This window comes from Nomascus leucogenys, chromosome 2 (genome assembly GCF_006542625.1).
Source record: "Nomascus leucogenys isolate Asia chromosome 2, Asia_NLE_v1, whole genome shotgun sequence".
Classification (NCBI taxonomy): domain Eukaryota; kingdom Metazoa; phylum Chordata; class Mammalia; order Primates; family Hylobatidae; genus Nomascus; species Nomascus leucogenys.
In genome coordinates, this window is record NC_044382.1 from 60,389,652 (window position 1) to 60,407,863 (window position 18,212).

An 18,212-nucleotide genomic window follows, 5' to 3' on the forward strand; every position below is an offset into this window, starting at 1 on the left:
TAAAATTTAAAAAGATAAAGTAAAATTGGATAAAGCAGGTATAGTGTCACTGTGCAACAGGCTTTTCAAAAAGAGGAATTCAGTTGTTCAAGCAACAAAAATTTGGCTTTGTTCTTCAGTTGGTTAAAAAAAAAGTTTAGCTGAGAACACCCTACTCTTTTTAAAATAAACACCGAAGACTTTCTCGAAGGAAGTACTAAATTTCTTAGCAGTTAAATCTGAGGAGGACTTCCAGTTTCCGTCTGTCATGCAAAGAGTTTGGAAGTCATCATTCACCTAACCAAAAACAAAACAAAACAAAACAAAAATGCTGAACAAGTTGAAAATCAACAACTCTTCCTAAATCTGGCAAACAACGAAGGTCACAGGAGAAACTACTGCCCCTCAAATTGGAGATACATACAGGTAGTTAAAGCGAATAACAACATACAAGAGTAGAAGCCCTATAATAGAAACCCCCATAGAAACAAGTTCTAGGGTAAGAATACCTAAATTGTAATTGCCAAATTCCTGGAGGCCCAGTGTAGGTAAGTGTAAGTGTTAAAAACACCAGGGAGGCTCAGTCTTAGGAGAGCTACTTAGGAGAGATACTTTTGTAAGTTTTACCTCCAGGAGCCCCACCAGGTTCTCACAGTGAAAATCTGCAGAGTGAGGGGACAAGTAGCCATTCTGAATACTTCCAGAACAGCAAAAAGGTCTGCTTTGAGGAAAATCTATTTTACCATAACCTAACTGATGGATTTTGTCAGAACCCAACCCACCAGAAGGGAAATAACCAACTCCAGTAAGCTTTAGCCTTCCGGTCACATCCAAGGGGGCAAAAATTATGAGGAGCACTTGTGAGGGACAGAGGCTCATTAAAGGACTGAAATCTGATCATAGGATTATAGAATGTCTCCACACACGTATACATTAACATAAGACTCCCATAAAATAGGGGAGAGAAAGTGAAGAACACCAGAGGAAATTTAGGCTTCTGACACCTGTAGCTAAAGCAAATAGTAAACACAATCAAACTCCTATCCATATAAACAGAAAATCTCACTAAACACCTATTTACCTCAGTTCCTTTTTTGCTCAGCACATCATGTACTTCTTTCAACAAAAATTTGCAAAGTATAATCAAAGGCCAAAAAAAAAAAAAAACCAAAACCCAACACCCCACAGTTGGAAGAGACACAGCAAGAATTAGCACCAGGTTCAGATATGACAGAGATGTTAGATCTTCACAGTGGTAATTTAAAACAACTATGACTAATAGGCTAAGGGTTCTAATAAAAAATGAGTATGGCTTGCAAAAAAAAAAAAGATGGGTAATGTAAACAGAGAGATGGAAACTCTACAAAAGAATAAAAAGAAATACTAGAAATCAAAATCATTGTAACAGAAAGAAAGAATACCTTTGCTGAGCTATATACACTGGACACAGGGTATGAAAGAATCAGGGAGCTTGAAGGAATAGCAAGAAAAATTTCTTAAACAATAATGCAAAGAGAAAAAAAGAATGTAAAAGAAACAAATGATCAAGAAATGTAGAAAAATTACATTACAATTAGACACAAAACCACAGATTCAAGAAGTTCAGAGGACATCAAGAAGAATAAATTATAATAATAAACTAATGATAGTAAGAGAGAGAGAACAAACTCCACAGAAACTAAACCTAGACCTATACTCAAACTTCAGAAAATCAAAGACCAAGAGCAAATCATTAAAGAAGCCAGAAGAAAAGCAAACCTTACCTATAGAGGAACAAAGGTAAGAATTCTATGAGACTTCTCAGAAACCATGGAAGCAAGAAAAGAGTGAAGTGAAATGTCGATACACACAGCCCCCCCCCCACAACAAATTTCTAATTCTTTATCAAGAGAAGTCATTCTTCAAAAGTGAAGGAGCCATAAAGACTTTCTCATACAAACACTGACAGAATTTGTCACCAGCAGACCTACCTTGCAAAAAATGTGACAAGAAATTCTTCAGAAGAAAAATAATATAGGTCAGAAACTCAGATCTATATAAACAAAAAAAGAACATTAGAAAAGGAATAAATTAAATCAAAATAAAATATTTTATTTCCATTATTCTTCATAGATTTAACAGCTAACTGTATGTTCAAATAATAATAGTAGGAAAACTAATAAGAAAACATTGGTTGGGAACTACATTAATTAGACCAAATGGAACTAGTAGACATATATAGAAATTTCCACCCGGGAGACCTAATGTGATATATTCTGAGAATGCTCCATGTTCACTTTATACATTCTTATATATAAGAAGGTCAAAATATGCCAAGTATCTTTTCTGACCACGACGGAATGAAATTAGTAATCAATAACAGCAAGTAAATCAAATTTACAAATTTCTGGAAACTAAACAACACACTCTTGAACAGCCATTGGGTCAAAGAATAAATCAAAAGGAAATGTTAAAAATAAGACAAATTAAAATGAAAACACAACAATAAAAACTTATTAGATGCAGCAAAACCAGTATTAAGAGGAAGGTTTACAATGATGAACACTGACATTAAAAAAGAAGAAATCGGCTGGGTGCGGTGGCTCACGCCTGTAATCCCAACACTTCTGGAGGCCGAGGCAGGTGGATCATCTGAGGTCGGGAGTTCGAGACCAGTCTGACCAACATGGAGGAACCCCGTTTCTACTAAAAAGACAAAATTAGCTGAGCGTGGTGGCAAATGCCCGTAATGCCAGCTACTCGTGAGGCTGAGGCAGGAGAATTGCTTGAACCTGGGAGGCAGAGGTTGGGGTGAGCTGAGATCACTCCATTGCACTCCAGCCTGGGCAACAAGAGCAAAACTCCAAAAAGAAGGAAGGAAGGAAGGAAGGAAGGAAGGAAGGAAGGAAGGAAGGAAGGAAGGAAGGAAAAGAAGGACGGAAAGAAAGAAAGAAAGAAAGAAAGAAAGAAAGAAAGAAAGAAAGAAAGAAAGAAAGAAGAAAGAAAGAGAAGGAAAGAAAGGAGGAAAGAAAGAGAGAGACACAGAGAAAGAAAGAAAGAAAGAAAGAGAAAGAAAGAAAGAAAGAAAGAAAGAAAGAAAGAAAGAAAGAAAGAAAGAAAGAAAGAATCTCAGATGAGCAATTCAACTTTATACTTATAGGAAGCAGAAAAAGAGGAACAGGGCCGGGTGCGGTGGCTCACGCCTGTTATTCCAGCACTTCGGGAGGCCGAGGTGGGTGGATCACAAGGTCAGGAGACTGAGACCATCCTGGCTAACACGGTGAAACCCCATCTCTACTAAAAATATGAAAAAAATTAGCCGGGCGTGGTGGTGCGTGCCTGTAGTCCCAGCCACTCTGGAGGCTGATGCAGGAGAATCACTTGAACCCTGGAGGCAGACGTTGCAGTGAGCCTAGATCTGCTACTACACTCCAGCCCAGGTAACAGAGCGAGGCTCTGCAAAAAAAAAAAAAAAAAAAAAAGAAAAAAAGAAAAAAGTAAAAGAAAAAGAGGAACAGATTAAGGCTAAAGTTAGTCCAAAGAAAAAGTAAATAATAAAGATCAGAGCAGAAGTAAACCACATAGAGAATAGAAAGGAAATAGAGGCCAGGCATGGTGGTTCATGCCTGTAGTCACAATGCTTTGGGAGACTGAGGCAGGAGCATCGTTTGAACCCAGCAGTTCTAAGTTGCAGTAAACTACGTTCTATGATCATGCCACTGCACACCAGCCTGGGCAATACAGCAAGACCCTGTCTCTAAAATTGAGGGACCATTTTAGCTTGACTAAAAAAAGAGAGAAAAGACTCAAATAAAATCAGAAATGAAAGAAGACGCAATACGATAGATGCCTCAGAAATGAAAAAGATCACGAGATTATTACAACAAATTATATGCCAACAAATTGGATAACCTGTGAAAAATGAATACATTCTTAGAAATATGCAACCTACCAAGAGTGAATCAAGAAGAAACAGAAAGCCTGAGCAGACCAAAACCAATACGGAAGCAGGAATCAGAACCTTTCCAACAAAGAGAAGCCCAAGGCCAGATACTTTCATAGGTGAATTCTACTAAATACTGGAAGAATGAATAGCAATTCTTGTTAAACTCTTCCAAAAAACAGAAAAAAGGAGAACATTTTCAAAGCCATTTTTTGAAGCCAACATCACCCCAATAACAATGCTGAACAAAGACACCACAAAAAACATAGATATAAACATCCACAATAAAATATGAGGAAACTGAATTCAACAGCACAACAGAAAAGCTTACGCACCATGACCAAGTAATATTTATCCCTGGGATGCAAGATTGTTTCAACATACTCAAATTAATCAGTGTAATACACCATATTAACAGAATGAAAGATGCAAATTACATGACCATCTCAATAGTTGCAGAAACAGTATTTGATAAAATTCAATATCTATTCATAATAAAAACTTCCAACAAAATAAGTAGAGAAGAAACTTATCTCAACACACTGAAGGCCATCATATCATAATCAATGGAGTAAAACTGAAAGTTTGTCTTGTATGCTGCAGTACAATACTAGAAAGCCCGTTCTTGCCACTTTTATTAAACAGTGTACTCATCCTAGCCGGAGCAATTAGACAAGAAAGAAAAATAAAAGATACATAAACCAGAAGGAAAGAATTAAAATTACCTCCAGTTGCAGATTACACATTTCTACATGTAGAAACCACTAAGACTTCATAAAAATTGATTCAAATTAAAAAATAAATTAAGCAAAGTTCCAGAGTACAAAACCAATACACAAATATCAGTAATTCCTCTTCATATCAACAATGAAATACTTGAAAAAGAAATAAAAAGTCAATTCCATTTAAAAATCATCAAAAAGAACAAAATAATTAGAAATTTAACAAAGGAGGTAAAAGATCTGTACACTAAAACTATAAAGCTAAAACTATAAAGAAATGGAAGAAGACACAAATAAATGGAAAAATATCATGTGTCATGGATTGAAAAAATTAATGTTTTAAATGTCCAAACTATCTGTATTAGTCAGAGTTCTCTAGAGGGATGGAACTAATAGGATAGATGTATATATGAAGGGGACTTTATTAAGGAGTATGGACTCACATGATCACAAGGTGAAGTCCCAGAACAGGTCATCTACACTGAGAAGCAAGGAAGCCAGCCTGAGTCCCAAAACCTCAAATATAGAGAAGCCGACAGAGCAGCATCAGTCTGTGGCCAAAGGCCCGAGAGCCCCTGGCAAACCACTGGGGTAAGTTCAAGAGTCTAAGAGTTGAAGATGTTTGAAGGCTGGAAGCATCCAGCTCAGGAGAAAGATGAAGGCCAGAAGACCCAGCAAGTCTGCACTTTTCCACCTTCTTCTGCCTGCTTTATTCTAGCTGCACTGGCAGCTGATTAGATGGTTTCCACCCAGATTGTGGGTGCATCTGCCCCTCCCAGTCCACTGATTCAAATGTCAATTTCCTTTGGCAACACCCTCACAGACACACTAGGGAACAATACTTTGCATCCTTCAATCCAATCAAGTTGACTGTCAATATTAACCACCACACTATCCAAAGTGATCTAAAGATTCAACATAATCCTTATAAGTATTCCAATGGCATTTTTACAGAAATTAAAAAAAGTACTGAAATTCATATAGAACTGGAAATAACCCCAAATAATCAAAGTAATCTTGAGAAAGAAGGACAAAGTTGGGGGCATCCCACTTCCTGATTTCAAATATATTTCAAAGCTATGGCAATCTAAACGGTATGTTATTGGCATAAAATTAGACACATAGATGAATGAAGAAGAATAGAGAGCCCAGAAATAAATCCATGCATATACAGTCAGCTAATTTTCGATAAGGGCACAAATAATACACAATGGATAAAGAAAGTTCTCTCCAACAAATGGTGTTGGCAAAAGTGGATATATATATCTATAGATATCGATATCTATATCTGTAGATATCTATATATGCAAATGAATGAAATTGAAGCCTACCTTATACCTATGGACAAACATTAACTAGAAATGAACTAAAGATTTAAATTTAAGACTTGGAACTTTAAAACTCATAGAAGAAAACATAGGGAGCTTTTGTTCCTTAACATTGGTCTTTGCAATGATTTTTTGGATATGACACCAAAAGCAATGACAACAAAAGCAAAAATAAACAAGAAGGACTACATCAAATTGAATAGTTTCTTCACAGCAAATGCAACAGTCAACATTTTTATCTGTATGTATTTCTTTAATTACTTTACTTTTTATTTTTGTGGGTACATTGTGGTGTATGTATTTATGGAGTACATGAGATATTTTGGTACAGCCATGCAATGTGTAATAATCATATCATGGAAAATTAGGTATCCATCCCCTCAAGCATGTATTCTTTGTGTTACAAACAAGCTGATTATACTCTTTTAGTTATTTTTAAATGTACAATTAAATTATTATTGAATATAATCCCCCTGTTGTGCTATAAAATACTAGGTCTTATTTTTTCTAACTATATTTGCACTCATTAATCATCTCCACCTTCCCCCACAGCACTCCCCCAACCACTACTCTTCCCAGACTCTGGTAACCATCCTCCTATTCTCTATATATTTCTGAAACCATAAGTTCATACTGATACTTTCAATTTCAATCCAACATGCTTTATTTCAGCCACTTTTTTTCTTTATTTGTAACTTCTTTATCAACATGAGAAACTTGGTTCTCATTATAAATAATGTATTTAATTATTTGTTCAACATTTAAATATACATAAAGTTGTTAAACTTGCTAGCCCATACCCTTGAGAGGAATAACTTTACTAACTACAGGGCAGTGTTTACATACAGTTTGTCTTTAGCCTTACAGTATCCAATTGAAATGCCCTTCCACCCATACCCTTGTTGATTTGTTTTTGTTTGCATACAGTAAAATTCATTTTTTTGTGAGACGTAATTCTATGGTTTTTGACAAGTACAGAATCATGTGTCTCCCACTGTAGTCATGATAGAGAACATTTTAGGCCCTGTATCCATCAGTTCTTGAAATGTTTGGGCATTTTCTTTTACCAAATTTATAATAATTCTAGAAAAGGGCTTTAGGTTTTGTTGTGGAAGGATAAAGATTATTACTGAATACAATTTCCATAGTCCTGTACATTCAACCTCTTTTTTTGATCAGTGGGTTCTAGGCCTAAGCACTGGCTCGGGATCAGAAACTGGTAAAGGGATAATGCTTTTTTAATTTGTGTAGTTGCACTTGGTCTCTTAATCAACCCTTTTTTAATAATTTTTTTCCATTATATTGTTCAAGGTATAGCCTTGTTAGCTGCCCATCTATCTTGCCCTTAAGAATATTGTTTTCTATTAACCAACCCCACTGATCTCCTCAAGTAACTCCTCCTGACTGCCACTTTGACCTTGCCATTTATCTGACAGTTAGACACTATGACCTTGTCACTGTTATTTTAAGATCCTAGCACTGCATTGCTATCAATTAGCCCAATTCCCTGAAAACATTTCCTACCATTGGTTTTGGCCTATAAAACACAACCATCTTTGACTTTCACAACAATGCCAATGCTCTCTCACTATTATATCCCTTACTGCTAAGCTCCTAGGGCACACAGACTTCTTATGGACACCACTAGCTTACCTAGTATTTCAACTCTATCATGCCCACCTCACTGAGCCGTTTGGTTCCTTCTTCCATTGTCTAACATGGAAATCCTGGCATTTTTATGTCATTCAGCATGAGTCAGTCTTTTATCCAAGTTTCCAAGAACCACCCTAAAGGTATACTATCACTGGCCCTCAGAGTCCTTGCCTGGATGTTAAAGTATGTATTATGGGATACTAAACCTTCTCTTACACAACTTTATGACCCCCTCAACCGCAGCATCATCAAGATCCTTCCATACAAAATCTGTTTTTCCTCGAGTACATTTTGGCTAGGTCCTGCACCCATCTTTGGGTATGTTCTTTTTTCTCCTTTCATGCCCGGCACTTCCCTTGCCGAATTGTATCATGAGTTGACCTGACTCATTGGTCTGGTGGTCAAAACGGAATTGGAGGTACATTCCAAGATGTATTCTTTTTATGGTCCTGCAGGCAAAGTTCTCTATATTTTTGTCAAGGAAGACTGGAATGCTTTCCTTAACAGGTCACAGTGGCCCACTTCTGTAAGCCCAGAGCATAGTAAGGCATTTGGAGATTTGAGACATTTGGATACATCCACCAAGATATTTCCATTTCATATTTTCAGAAGATCCTAGTCTTTCCAAATCAAGAGTCTGATTTTGGCAAAGTCTATTTTCTAAGATGGAGAATTCAACCTGTTCTAATATTCTGCCATTCATTAAGTCCTAGGCCAGACCTGAATTATTTTCTGCTTTTTGATTGCATGAGATAAGAGTTTCTCCATATGACATTAACAGGGCCTGCTGACTTTACACTTAGCTGTTATTTATCTAATTCCATTGTCCTATAATTTACTACCTCCTCTAGAATTTCTCACGTACCAGAGACATTACCCTTGCCAGCACATTTTCTTTCACCAATACCTTATTCATTTTACCACAACTGAAAAATTGTAAAATTGCACAACCATAGTATGCCAATAGGGCATACTCCATTTAGTCTAACACCAAAATCCTTTGTCAGATCTTCATTCTTCTTGACACTACCTGCCTTAGGCTAGATCCCCCAGGAGACAAATTCTAAAAAGATTTGCATGTAGAAAGATTATTAGAGAGTGACAGCAGTATGATCAGACAGAGGTCTGGAGCAATTTAATTTCAGTGCATCGACGACAAAGCTATCAGCTGATTCCATGGGGAGCTTTGGGTTGGGATAAACTTTCATTAAAGTCGTCATGACTTGAGGTTAAGAAACTAGGCATTTTCACCCCCATATTGAACAATCAGTGGATGAGAAATGTCCCAAAGGAAAGGGCATGACTATGGAAGAGGGGGCCTTTTTTTGTGTGTGTGATCTGAGGACAATTCTCAGAGAAAATTTCACCTATCAGCTGACAACACTCCAGGTAGTTGGGAGAATGTGTGTTTCAGCCCAGAAAAAGGATCTGCACACACATCACAACAATGTGAGATTCTAGACTAGACTCTCCAGTGAGATTCTTCATTCATACTTTCTCTGACCAATACTGAGTGTTTTATAGATACATTCAAAATCAGAATCCATTTGCAATTCAAATATTTATTATCTTGGACAAATCACTTAACGTTCTAGGCATCTGCATATCTACTTGCCGTGTAGAAAGTGTAAAATCTTCTCCAACTTACTCCTTCACGTCTTGATGAGAGGAAAATGAAATGAATGAAGCAATTAAAAATTATTGTATAAGACCACCTAAAAAAGGATTCACATAAGCTCTTAATTTTGCCTAAGCCTGAATTCATGCCTGTTTCTCATGTCCTCATACTATACAGTGTCGTGCGCCACTATCTGGGTGAAATTTGATGTATGAAGTTTTTTTTTGAACAGGAAGAATGTAAATATCAGATAAGAACTTATGTATTTTTTTATGTTGGTGAATTTCAGCACGTATTTTACTTCTAATACACCAGGGGCAGAGCAAGTGGAAGATGTATATAAGTAGATGGGCATAGCCAGTGAAAAGATTTATGCTGGCAAGCAAGCAATAGATGACAGCTTCTATCTCACCCTCAAGGGACACCTAAAACCACCCTTCTAGGAAATTACCAGCCAAGGCACTCTGAAACATTGAACAAGTACATAAAAAAAGAACTTTTTTTCCCCCTTGTCTTAGAAGTGGAACAAAACAAAATAAATGACCTGCTTCTATCCACTCCAGGACATAAAAAATAAGGGAAGAAAGAAAGGAAAGAAAATGGTTCCATCTCCTGCCAAGTTATGCAACTGTTTGACAGAGATGACTCAGAGCTCAGAACCACCCACACTGCTTGGGTAGAATGCCAGTAAGCAGATGGAACAGCTTGTAAAATATCTTCAGATGGCCCCAACCATTTATTGCATCTGTTTTTACGATATGAATAAATGAAAAAATAATTGTCTTTGGCTTCTTAGATTTTTATGGGTTTCAGAAATCAGGTTATGTCATTTTAAAATCTGCCTGCACAAGGAAGTTTACTTAATTAAATCATCCCAATAATGGCTGAATTTATGCTTTCAGTGTTGACTGAATTGTATTGATGCTATTTACAATAATCTCTCTGTGTAATTTGCTTTCAAATTCAGCCATTCTTTTCAATGAAGCAAGTTTTTCCTTACATCTCTGCTAGCCATCTTTTGACCATTAGGGGGACTAGCCTGAGGAACACATTCATTGCTAGAGCACAGCGGGGCAGAAGATGGAGACAGATTCTTCATGTCAACATCAAACCTCTAACTAGGTTATCAAACCTCTAACTATCTTACTTATGTTAGGACTTCTTGTTATAAGATATGATCATATTTTTTTCTTATATGGTTAATTCATTTTGCATTGGCTCCACTGTTACATCTGAACAAATATGCAAAGATAAAGGAATGAAATCAGAAGGAGTTATTTGTAATTTAGGTGGAAATGACACTGAACAAAATACACCAAAAAACTTGGGCTATAGACTGTGCTCTACTCTTTATTAACCATGTGGCTTTGCATCAGTTACAATTTTTCCCACTGATTAAATGAAAATAACTGCCTTATCTTTCTTGTAGAAATTTTGGGAGAAAAAATATGGTAAATGCTGTGGTCTGAATGGCTGTCTCCCCAAAATTTATATATTCAAAACCTAATCCCCAGTGTAATCGCCTTAGAAGGTGAAGCCTTAGGCAGGTGATTTGATCATAAGGGTGGGTCATGAATGGCATTACTGTCCTTATAATAGACATCTTAGAAAATTGCCTTGTGATTTGCATCACATGAGGACACAGCTAGAAGACACCATCTATGAGGCAGGAAACACCCCTCACCACATACTGTATCTGCTAGTTTCTTGATCTTGGAGTTTCTCACTTCCAGAACTATAAGAAATAAATCTCTATCATGTATAAGCTAATCAATTTATGGTATTTTATTACAGCAGCCCAAATAGACTAAGGCAGTGAATGTATGTGGGAAAAAAAACTTTGCAAGTTACTAAAGATGCTATATAATACACTTTTGAAAATGCAATATTCCATGAGTTTATGCTAAAATTTTAACTTAGAGAGTTGTGGCAACAGAATGACTTCCATATGTGAAATATGTGTTTAATGACGATGACTTTATATAACAAAATGAACTAAAGTTTTTATGTCATATCAACAGCCATAGGCCCTTCATATATACTCATATGATCAGAGGTGGTAATTTTGATTGGAAAAATTAAATACAACACGCAAGAAAACAAAGATTTCCAGAACAATGCAGCCATTACAAAAAACACCTTCAGGATATTAGGGAATTAAAAATCCTTCATTTATAAAATCATGTTTTCCTGGTAACTTTGATGGTTCGCAGTTCGATTTTTCATTAAGAAAAATGACAGCAAATGCTTAGCTCTTCCAATAGGCTTGTGTAAATGGAATGAATTTGTCTCAAGGGACTGTATGTCAAATTTTTAAAGATAAATTACCAAGGTTATCTTAAAAATTCCCATTTGTCAGAAATGATAAAAATGTAACATTGAGTAATCAATATCAGGATTCCACTAACTCCATTCAAATTATTAACCACTTGATTCAAAAGCTGACTCACACGTGGGAAAATAATAATAATAAAGCTGGCATAGAACATGCTTTCAGCACATATATATATATGTATATTTTATAAATTGACTTTTAGAACGTCAGTGATGGAAAATTCTGAGTGAAGTTTAATCACTCACCACCACACCATATTTGAACCTAGCATAGCCAAGGCTTAGAAAAGATGAAAAACACCATTTATTGATACTTATTATGTGGAAAGGACTTGACACTCATGATTGAATTTAATCCTTGCAACAGCCTGTGATATTGGAGCCATTATCCTAGACTTACAGATGAAGACAATCAGGTTAAATAACTAATTCAAGGTCACACAGCCAGTAGACGAGAAAGAAGAGACTCAAGCCCACATTTATATGACTGGAAAGCTCATGCTTATATCCATGACTCTCTGCAGCCTTGGAAGTCAGGAGACCTGAATTTTCAAGTGAAAATGTGAAGGTATTTGAATCAGAGAGGTATGGGCTGAGATGGAGTCTGTGTCACTTGATGCTACACTGTATATTTCACCATGTTTGTGGAATTGAAATAGGATGCTAGAGATAATTTTGAATTTGATTATCTAATATTTAAGATATAAAAGCTACAACTTTGCCAGAGGGACCCAAATGTTTCATTCAGACTTATTTTAGTGAGGAACTATGTGGCACACATTGGCAAAGCTGGTGGTGAAAACCAGATTACCCACAGGAAATATTTTATCCATATGCTTATTCTAATGGGCTACATTTTATATTGGATGTCATGCTTAGTAACTTCTTTCGTTACATTTACGTCGCAATTTTAAACCCAGTCATTGAAGCTACTGGAAAGAATAATATGGCAAGATCTAACCTAGATGCCTTTTTCACTTCACTTAGGTGCTGTACTCAGTGGAAACTTAGTGTGTTCCAGAAAATTGAGACTGAAAGAACAACAACAACAAAAAGAACATAGATTCAAATATTTCTCTCTTAAATTGCCTTATTCAATAATAACAGCAACTACAATATTATCAATAACAATAGACACATTTATTGGGTCCTTATGATGTGTCAGGCACTGTGATTGAAGCATTATACTACATTGACCCACTGCAATATCCTGAGGTAGGATCCACTGTTACCCCATTTTACAGATTAAGGAATAAATGGTTACAGAAGTCGTGCACCTTGCTCTCAAACTAATGAGCTAATGGAGCCAGAGTTCAGATTCAAACCTAAGCCCTGTCTGTCTCAGTGCCTGAACTCAACCACTGCATCATTTTTTGAGAATTATAAATATCATACTAAATATTACTCTGATTCTGTTCCTGTTCAAATTCCTCTTTCCTTTCATTATCTTATTGGGTCCTCATAACAATCTTGCCACCTAGGTATGATCATCTCTGCACAGGAGATGAGGATGCTGAGGGTTAGAAGACAGAATGTCACTCACGTGAACCATCTACCAACACCTGATCTCCAATGGGAAAATATCGGGAAATGAAAACCTCTCCCTTTCAAACAAATCTCCATTTCTTTTCTCCACTTTTCTCCTGAAAAAGAAAATGCACACACTCCACACACACAAAGAACATTATTTTGGTTACATTTTTATAAAGCTATACATTGTAATTATGGAAATGAGATTGTCATCAACTTTAATCATGCTAAAAATGCTCATCTTTTTTTTATAAGAAAAAGAGGAATAAATACTCATTAACACTGAAGGCCTCAAGAACTTAAATTAAATTTTACTTTGAGATAGAAAATTGGTATGAAAAGTAGCCTGCATTAGTTATCCCCATCCACTCTTCCCACCCTCTTCCATTAAAAAATAATTTATACAAGTAATCATCTTTGAAGCCAAAAGTGATTTTAGAGGAAACTTCAATCATCTACAATTTAGAGTTTAAAAAGCATCAAGCCATACCAAATGCGTAGCTAAGTGTTAACACTCTTCTCCGCCTAGAGAACCTCCCCTTTTTGGTCTCCTAAGTCTCTGGAAGATTGAGGGGGTAGGATAGTGGCAAGAAAAGTTGATTGTGCCTTGTATATTATGTGTGTTTTTATGCATATATACAGATACATGCACACATAAATATACATCTTGCATGATTCTTGTGTGTTGTGAGAATTAAAGTATGCATCATAAGAGCCTGGATATAGTGAAAACCCCAAATATTTCAGCTGTCTTCCAGAAATCCTTCCTTCTAGGTCAACCTGCAACTGCTTTTAGGTTGTAGCTATATTTGCTCTGTTTTAAATAATGAATTATCTCTTTAGAACTTCACAATTCTCCTGGCCAGGCATTGGCAGAACTACTAATTTACAAAAATGCAATATGGTTTACTTCTCTTTTAGCAGCAGCATCCACTTCTTTCATCCAATTAATTTCAAGTGTGCCAGTTTGCCTTACTACTCTTCTGTCTAGGAAAATGCAGAGACATTTCTGACTACTATGAACAATTACAGCAGAAAACAAACTAATATTCACAATAACATTTAGCATGTAGCTTTTTATATGGCCCAGGTACAACTCAAAGGGTTTTACATCATTTTTTTTCTTTTCATCCTCATAGTAAGCCCAAACAGTACGTATTATCATTATTAACTTTCTGATGTGGCATTGGGTTAGGGGAAGAATAAGTGACTTCCTCAAAGCAATGCTGTCATCGAGTATTAGTGTCACCATCAGTTCTGCATTCTCATCAAGCACTTTCTGACTTTACAAACTTCTCTTAGTCCTCGGATTAGGTCACTTCCTTATGTTTTGGATCTTTCCATTCTTCTTGCAGATCCGCTCCCCACCCTTTCACACCCTGCTCCATTCCAAAGGGAGCTGACAAGAGTGTGTGATAGGCAAAGACACTCTGGCCCTGTGCTTCCTAATTAATCCAGTCCCTGATGAGCACCAGAAGAAGAGCAGAGAGGAAGACGCAAGGGAAGGCATGGATTTTATGGTCTGGGCTTTCCCATGTGCTGGAGGGTAGCTGTGTTCTTTCAGGTGGCCCTTTCATCCGGGCTTCTCTGTCACTGGGTCTTGAAAACCATTCCTTTCCTCACCCTTCCAGGCCTGCAGTTGTTCCTGATTTCAGGATTCTGCATGGTCCTCTGTAGTTTCTTCCACCCTGCCCACATCTTTGGAAATGGTCTTATCATTCCCTTTCACATTCCCTTTTATTGATTCCAATTGAGTGTGCCATTTGCTTCCCATGAGAACTTGACTAATGGATACATATCCTTGTCTTTCTATAATTCTGAGCACAGTTCTTTCCTTTTAGAGTACTTACCATTGTTGGTTAGTACAGACAAGAGCAGAGAAACATATTTATTTATTAGCTGAGTTGTTTACCCTTTAGTCTGTATTAGGGCAGAGGCTATGTCCTCTTTACTCAGTCTTGTATCCTTGGTGCCCAGCAAAATGCCTGGTGCTCAGATGGCACGGAAAAATATTCACTGACTGAATAAACGCCTCAAGGCAAGCAAAGGTGGTTTATAAGATATCTCTGTAACTTATTGTTGTCTTTCAGAAAACAAGAGAGACTAGAACACCACCCCAAAGCTACTGAGCAGTTTTTTCACTTAAACGCATGAACGAACAAGCATTTTGGATGTTTAGCATAGTAAGTAGGAAACCAGCAGGCATTCCAGGCCAGAAACCTAATCTCTAAAACCATATAGACGCTTTTCCTCTAAAAGGAATTGAGTATTGAGAAAGTAATGACGAGCTGAGCCGTGACCATGTTTGAGGCCTGAGATTTCATGTCTCCATCAGGTTTTGATGTAGCCTTTTACAGTGTCCCTTAAAAAAATGTCTATGAAGACATGGAAAAATAATAAAAATCACATCACAACAATAAACTAAGATTGACAAATATATAACTACATTCCAGAATGAATTTTAAAAAGGCACCTATTGATAGAATATGGAGAAGGGGCATTATGGTTTATGCAACAAAGAATGCTCAGATATTAAAATGTAGAAAGATACAGGACTTTCTACCTCAACTCTCCATCCCCTCATTCAAGTCTTGGGCCTGTACCAAACAGATAACTTGACAATTCTCTTCCTACCATTTTAAAAAAAATATATCTAAAATGTATAAACATCAACATGTAGCTTCATTAAAATAATAATGATCTAGTAAAATAATCATAGGGATATAGTTTCTTAAAAAAGAAATAATCTCTTTCAAAACAACCACCAATATTATCTTTATAGTGCAATAGTAAAGGTAGTCTAATTAAAATCAGAAGCATGACTAAAATTTAATGCTACTATTATTAAACATTGTTCTGGAGGTTGCATTCAATATACTTAGCAGAAACAAAAGCAAACCAAAATAAAAAGAACAAAATTTGAAAAAGAGGAGACAAAACCATTATTCCTTACAGATATATGTATAGCATGGGCAAACGTTAATGCAGCAACTGAGAGTCTATTTAAATAGGTGAGTTCTTAAAAGTGTCCAGTATACAAGTACTCAAGTGTATAGAGTCTATAAAAACTTTCAGGACTGGCCAGGCACGGTGGCTCATGCCTGTAATCCCAGCACTTTGGGAGGCCAAGGCGGGCAGATCATGAGGTCAGGAGATCGAGACCATCCTGGCTAACACGGTGAAACCCCGTCTCTACTAAAAATACAAAAATTAGCCGGGTGTGGTGGCAGGCGCCTGTAGTCCCAGCTACTCAGGAGGCTGACGCAGGAGAATGGCGTGAACCTGGGAGGCGGAGCTTGCAGTGAGCCGAGATCACGCCACTGCACTCCAGCCTGGCGACAAAGCAAGACTCCGTCTCTTACAAGAAAAATACTTTCAGTACTTTGCCAGAAGAAAAAGAAATGAAAGAAAGGAATGGGATCCTTATTTAAGTACATTTAAAGAAGAATGTTGGAAATTAAAATCCAATATGAAAACAGTGCTGATTCTACCATATTTTAAGTAAACCTTACATATTTTTTTCAATTAAAATAGTGGTTAACAGTTAACTTTGTTATTTTTTTTGTTATGGTTATTAAACTCCTGAAACACCTGTGCTCGACCATACTCAGCCATTAAAGACTTAGCCTTGAAGCTACCGAAGTCTCAGATGGTTGAAGTTGCAGGAAGCAAGTTGTACTGATTTACTGGCATTCTGTTACTGTGAATCATCTATGGGTAGATGTTTCCTTGGTGTCACATCTTTGGATTTCATCATGAATTCCTCATGAGGTCCCCTCTGTTGGCAAGGCATTATGGGAAGAGCAGGCATTTTGTTTTCCAAACGGCTGTGTCTGGAGCGGAAGCTCTCCGCGCTTCTCAATGCGAGAGTGCATCCCCTGGTGCTCAGTTGCCAACAGATGAAGTTGGAGTAAACGTGGGGCAGCCTGACATGAGGAACAACACAAGCGTAAGTGGACATATATGTCTCCACCATGTCCTCGGTACTTTTAAAGCCTGGAATACTTTCTTTCTTTCCAGCAAAGGAGATAGGAAAAACAGAGTGTTGTTTTGTTTTCTTTGCTTCTTTCTCCTTCCTCCCCTCCTCTTCTTCTGTGAAATGATGGTGTCCCAGAAACTTGTAGACTCCAAGACTTCCGTAGGACTTTAAGGGTTGACCCTGTCAGTAAGTCAATAAATACCTGCTTTGTATCCTACACGCCTCAAGTCAATGCATGTGTTACACAGGGGTGCTTAGTCATGGTCCTAGAATCAAACTAATCTGGGCCAAATGCCAACACTGCCACATTTTGGCTGTGTGAACATAAGCACAATCCTTAAGAAGCATTCTTTTTTACCTGCCACATTTCTCCTATTTGTAAAATGAAGATAACAGTATTGCTTACTTCAAGAGGCTGTTGTCAGAATTAAACACAATAATGTATGCAAAGTGCTTAGCATTTTACAATAAATATTCCTTTATCTACTTTAGTAATTAAGTTGTTAAAAATAAATAACTCTTAGTGATCTATTCTTTAAAAGAAATATTTCTTCTGGCTGATATTAGTCGGAATATCTTCGTTGTAAATATAGAAAAAAAAAAACAACCCATGGAAGACAATTAAAAATTACAGAGAATTTAGTGGATTATGTAATTTAAATATGCAGAGTGAGTTTAAGTATAATTTGGTCAAGGTTATGATTTATTTATCCTTACTTTTTTTTATTGTAATTTTCTTGGCTCAGTTTACTTCAGTGTTTTCAACTGAGTGTTCAAAGAACCTTCACTTCAAGAAAAGTGGCCGTAGAAATCCAATATTTCCTGTTTGTGTCCCATGATGTCCAAAATGAGATCAATATGTTTAAGATTCTAAGGCAAAATGTTGACTTACTTTGTAATTGAACCACAACTCAAATCAGCTAATATATCTAGAGGAAGCCATGGTAGCAGTTGGCTTAGGCTTGGATTAACTGATCTAAAAACTGTGGCAAGTAAGATATGATTAACCCACTTATTTCAATCAGAGCCCTTGTCTCTAGAACTGGAGGTGGATTTGTGGTAACTTTGAATTATCTATTTAGGACAGTTAGGAAGCAATTAAGGACTTTGGAAATACAGATATATGAATGAAGCACTGTGAGGACAA